The sequence below is a fragment of the Arachis ipaensis genome, chromosome B02, assembly GCF_000816755.2.
Source record: "Arachis ipaensis cultivar K30076 chromosome B02, Araip1.1, whole genome shotgun sequence".
Taxonomy (NCBI): Eukaryota; Viridiplantae; Streptophyta; class Magnoliopsida; order Fabales; family Fabaceae; genus Arachis; species Arachis ipaensis.
Genome location: NC_029786.2, coordinates 15,052,029 through 15,057,487, shown reverse-complemented (window position 1 = coordinate 15,057,487; position 5,459 = coordinate 15,052,029). Strand labels below are relative to the sequence as shown.

At 33.3% G+C, this 5,459-nt stretch overlaps 1 long non-coding RNA gene across 4 annotated transcripts in view; it reads right to left on the bottom strand.

Moving 5' to 3' along the window:
- Positions 1,396 to 5,459, bottom strand: part of LOC110267475 — a 16,719-nt gene continuing 12,655 nt past the window's right edge. The window contains exons 1-5 of one of the 4 annotated variants that reach the window (XR_002355186.1): positions 3,503 to 3,675; positions 3,269 to 3,361; positions 3,047 to 3,192; positions 2,297 to 2,298; positions 1,396 to 1,409 (exon numbers count right to left, since the gene is read on the bottom strand). This is a non-coding gene — a long non-coding RNA (uncharacterized LOC110267475). The other 3 variants (XR_002355189.1, XR_002355179.1, XR_002355176.1) reach the window with 3 other exon arrangements.

Sequence of the window (5,459 nt, the reverse complement as noted above, 5' to 3'; positions counted from 1 at the left end):
AATTGAGCTAAAAATGTTGAAAAATCTTAAAAGATCATAATCAAACAAGAATATGCATAAAAATTTATATCAAACTTAGAGGTAGAACTAAATTCTATTCAGAAGAGATAGTTCGAGGTAATTAGTCAATAAAAGAATACTTGGTATGTTACAAACAAATAGGTTTCAATTGCATAAGAAAGTTTTAAAGCTTCATATCAGTGAATATATGCTAAATTCCAAAACGATTTTGTTGAAATTTAAGTTAGGGCTACAGATAGAATCCAGTAAAACAAGAACTGAATTGAAATTTCTTCAATGGAATCTGAAACAAAAACCTTAGAACGAGATTATAAAAAGTGGTATGTTGCACCAAAATAAGTTTGAAGTTTATTCAAAGGAATACAAATTTTGATAAATAAGAACAAGTAACCAAAATGGTGTTTCACAAGAACTTGGAGAAACGTTTGAAATTATAAGTAAACAAGGATGTACAGAAACAAGAAGATGTACCGAAAGGGAAAATCGAGTTGTAACCTTATGAAGGAATGAATTCACTTTCCCAAAATAATTACTAGAAGTTTTAATAAGGTATTGCGTGAAAACAATCCAATTTAAAATAAATTAATTGAAGTTTGTCAATTAGAGATTAACTAGAATAGAAGCAAAAATTTCTTATCAAGAATCTTAAAGTACATAATCAAGTAAAGACATATATAAAAATTTGAGTAAATATTGGAGAAGAATCAAATTATGTTCAAAGAAAGAAATCTAATGTAAAGTGTTCTTATATAGTTAATAAGAGTATAGATAGTACCTTTAAAAACAAGTATGTTTTTAGCTACATAAAGGATTTATTTATTGCTTGTAGAAAAGTATACGTAAGATTAGAGATAGTCATATCCAGAATTTAAAGAATGGTTACAAATAAGATCAGATAGAATAAAAAGATCAAAACTCTTTTCAATGAGGATTCCGAAACAAAAACTTCGAAAGAATATTGCTAGAATTGTTATTTCGTACCAAGGCAAACTCAATTCTTTTTTTTACCAAGGGGATTATTTTATTCATTTAGAGGAACACAGGATAAAAGATTGTAAATTGGGCTGGATAAGCATAAGTTATAGAAGGCGAAGCAGAAGAACCAAATCGCATAGTTAGCTTGCTACGAATTGTAACTCTCGCAATTTCAAATCACTTAAGTATTAAGAATTATGTATTACGCCAGAACAGATTTAAGATCAAATAAAGGGATACATAATTCATGAAGAAATGCATAAATAATGATAATGATAAATAATCAAATCAGGTTCCAAAAAGAATTGAAACAAGGAGTGTAAAAGATGGTAAATCGAAGGATAAGCAACACGCGCATCGTGTGGCATGATTAAAGCACATATCTTCGGTGTAAAATAATCAAGGGGTAACATCTGATGTTTTTCAAAGAATTAAGAACCATTGTCATGCGAAACAAGTTCAAAACCAACTCGAAAGAAGAACTCATGATTCGTGAAGAGAAATATGAGCAACATCAAGGGTAAAGATTCCAAATTATTTTAAGTGAATAATCAGGATTACAATCAAGCAGAAATATATATATATATATAGGAATGAATAATTATCGCTAGGAACAGAGTTGAATCATATCTTAAGAGGAAAAATCTAAAACAAGGAATTCCAACATAACCAATAAAAGAGAGAACGGTGTACTAAGCTACACGACACGAACAAGATTACACGTCAAAACAGAACTAACTTCAAAAATTAATTTCTAACGCTCCCAGAACCTGTGAACCGCATCGCTTATTAATTCAACTTTGTCCATGATAACCCATTAACTTTACCGTATACGTAAACCATCAATATTAAGCAGGCCAGACTTAATATCAACAGATATGCAATGGTAAGCTAACAGCGTTAATCAAAAGACAGTCATGTGCATAAAGCTCTAATTCTCATCATTTGGACAAGACCTATAACATGACAGACACTCAGAGTATGCAAAGAGTATGCAATTGAAGCATAACCGGTCCATTCCTCAGGCTCTATAGGAAAGACCGCTCTGATACCATAATGTAACACTCTCACTATCAGAAGTCACGTTTCCGGCTGCGCTACTCTGATAGCAAGAAGTATTACGACTACTTTACATACTAAATATTAAAATAGGAGCCAGTGACTCGACATTGTATCGCTGATTTCTTTGAAAAACCGGAAATAAATACTTTATCTTAAGAAAATACAAGCAGACATAGACTCATATACAAGACTCCTTACATAATATTTCATAATATAATATACATATAAAACATACAACTCCTATCCCTCTTACAAATTTGTAATAACAAATATGAGGGAAGAAAATAATCTAATTAACACAACAGCATATAAACCAAACGCAGTATAACTCTTCTTAATGCCTCTTCATCTGGTTCCTGAAAAGGTAAAGCTGTAGGGGGGTAAGAACCTAACCACACGGTTTCACCACGGAGTTTCAAAGTTGTCATAAGAAGATATTCAATAAGAAAACTGTTTTCAAATTCAGTGATTATCATTGCCTTATGAATCTTTTTATTAACATTTCCGGGAATTTATATAGTGCCCGGTCACACACTTACGTCGTAGGGTCAACAGAGTATCGAGTTTTCAACCTGGTACACGTGGCGGCAAGTCACGGCACTTAATCCAGGGAACCTCGTATCTCAGATATTTCAAATTCATAAGCCATGTGAATAATTCAAAGTTCACATCTCACTCACAATCAAACCGCTCCCAGGATCAATTTTATTTTCATATCTCAAATTATTTTCAAAATCGTTTCATTTATATTACTAAGTAAACTCTAAAACCAAGAAAATCCACCTTTCTTAATAATAAAGTAAATGACATTCCAAACCGATTTTTATCCACAACCACACACCACTCACGCAATCAAGCACCCAATAATTCAGTCCAACAAACCATCACATCCATAAGATAAATATAATCACAGAAGTAAATATCTTTGCATCGATATCTATTTATCACAACTCTGTAATATAAAATAGATTTTAAGAAAAACCCCTACCTCGAAAGTTGAACCCATAAACTAAAGGCGTCACAAAAATCGTTCCTCTCCGCCCGAAATAAACTGCAGCTTCAATTGCATGTCTGCTCACTTCCGCAATAGCAGAAACGGTTTTAATTGCAACAGGCAATCCCGACAACTCAATCCTAAAACATAAATATCGCGAAAACCTTAATAACACATAATAGAAAACTAATGGCAAGGGTTCGCAATAAGATATACCTACAGTAAGAGCAAAATGGAACAGCCGCAATCCCGAGCTGATCCGGCGGCAGCTCCGACAGCGGCCAGAAACTCTGATGGTCCAACAACAACCTTAACTTTAATATAAAATCATCGGAACTCAATCCTACAATACTAACAGCTCAGAGCCTCTAATAACTTATATTGGAATATTGATTTCAAAAGTTTTGGAAGTAAAAACGCTTACCAAGAAGGCAAAGGCGACAAACCCACTTATTCTATATTAACAGCAACAGCAGAAATGGCATTAGAACCAGCAGTAGTAACAGCAGCAACATCAACACCTAACAGTAACAGTTTATTCTGACAAATTAAAATTAACATGAAATGGATATTAGGTGAAACTAAAACCAACTGACATTGTGAAGGAGGCAAAACAAGTTCAGTCTCACCATGAAAAGCAGCAAACCCTAATGAAACAGGGGCAGGGTAGAAGGAGTAGTGGTGGTTTTCCGGCGACTAGAGGCAGCAACAGCTGCAACCGAAACAGAACAAAATCAGAATCAACGGCAAAAACCTCGGAACAGTTCCGGCTAGCCCCATCAATGGCGACCTGAACCCTTTCTAGACGGCGGTTCCTGCGATGGCTTCGTTCACCACCTCTCCATGCGTTTCTTCTTAGCTCAGACCAGCGGCAGATTCGACTCCACCAGCGGCAACAAGGGCACCCGCCGAGGATGACGATGGCGAGCCTTGAGGTGACGGCGGCGACCTCGCGCAGCACAGCGGCGGAGCGCAGCTTCGACATCCCTCGCGAGCGCGCTTTCCCTTTCTCCACCGCGGACTCTCTCTCTCCCTCTGTCGCCTTTCTCCTCATCCGTGACGGCACAGCCGCAGTGATTCGAGGCGCTTGGCTCGGCGGCGCTGACTTCGTGACAAGGACGACGGCGCGGACAACTGCAGTAGGGGCGACGGGATTCACAGTGCGAGGCAGCGGCGGTTCTCAAGGATGGCGCGAGCTCCTCCCACTACCGGCGCGCTCCTTCTCTCTCGGATTCCCTCAGTGTGCGTGTGTGTTTTTTACATTGAGAGAGGATGAGGCTGTGTTGGTGTTTCAGAAAGAGGAAGGAGTAATGGCGGTTGGGAAAGGGAAGTTGGATTTTTTTATTAGAGATTTAGAATTAGGGTGTTAGGGGTAATTGAAAATCAAAAACTAATTTTTAATCCATTAATAATATTTGTAAAAATACTATTTAATTATTTATCAATTTATAAATTATTTTTAAATAAAGACTCTAATTCAATAATTAGAGATAATATAATTAATTTTTTTTATTCATAAAAATTAAAATATATTAAATTCCAAAATCTCAATTCTTTAAATCAATTTATACAAAATTCTTATTATTTTAAAATTACTAAATTTTATAGTTCAAATATAGAAAATTATCCAACAATTATAAAATTAGAGAAAAATTCTAATTTATTAACAAAACTTGATTTAATTAGCTTTAATTAAATATTTTCTAAAATTAGAGTCTTTAACCAATAAATAAATTGAAATCAATTTAGAATAAGACTTTTCAAAAGTTTTGGGTCTTACAATAATCATATCTCTATATGTACTATATATATAATTTAATAAATGAGATTTATTAATCTTTATCTAATGAAGATCATATATATATATATATACACGATCTAATAAAAAATCTTATTATATCAACTCTTAAATATAATAACAATAATAAATTATTTGACATATAATAAATTAAATTATAGTCATATTATTTATTCTCAACAATCTCTCGATTATATAAAAGTGAATCAAGATAAATTAGATCTTTCGCATATTATTGTCTCAATAGTTTGAATTGAACAGAATGTTAAAAACTATATACGTATGTGTGTGTAGGCTTAAACGATAGTAGTATATTGAACAAATAAAATAAATTGATGAGTTTGGACTACGGTCACATTCACAATTTTTGAAGTGTTTTATTTGCGAAAGTCCCACATATAATAATGTTGAGTTCCAATTATTTATTCAAGGAATAAGTATTGTTTTGGTCCCTAATATTTAGGATCAGAATTAAAACTATTTTTAATGTAATTTTTTATTTAAAATCGTCCTTAACATTTTATTTCATATTAAAATTGCCATTTTTAATAAATTTTTTTATTTTATTACTAAATTACCCCTATTAATAAAAAGTATAAAATAAAAAAA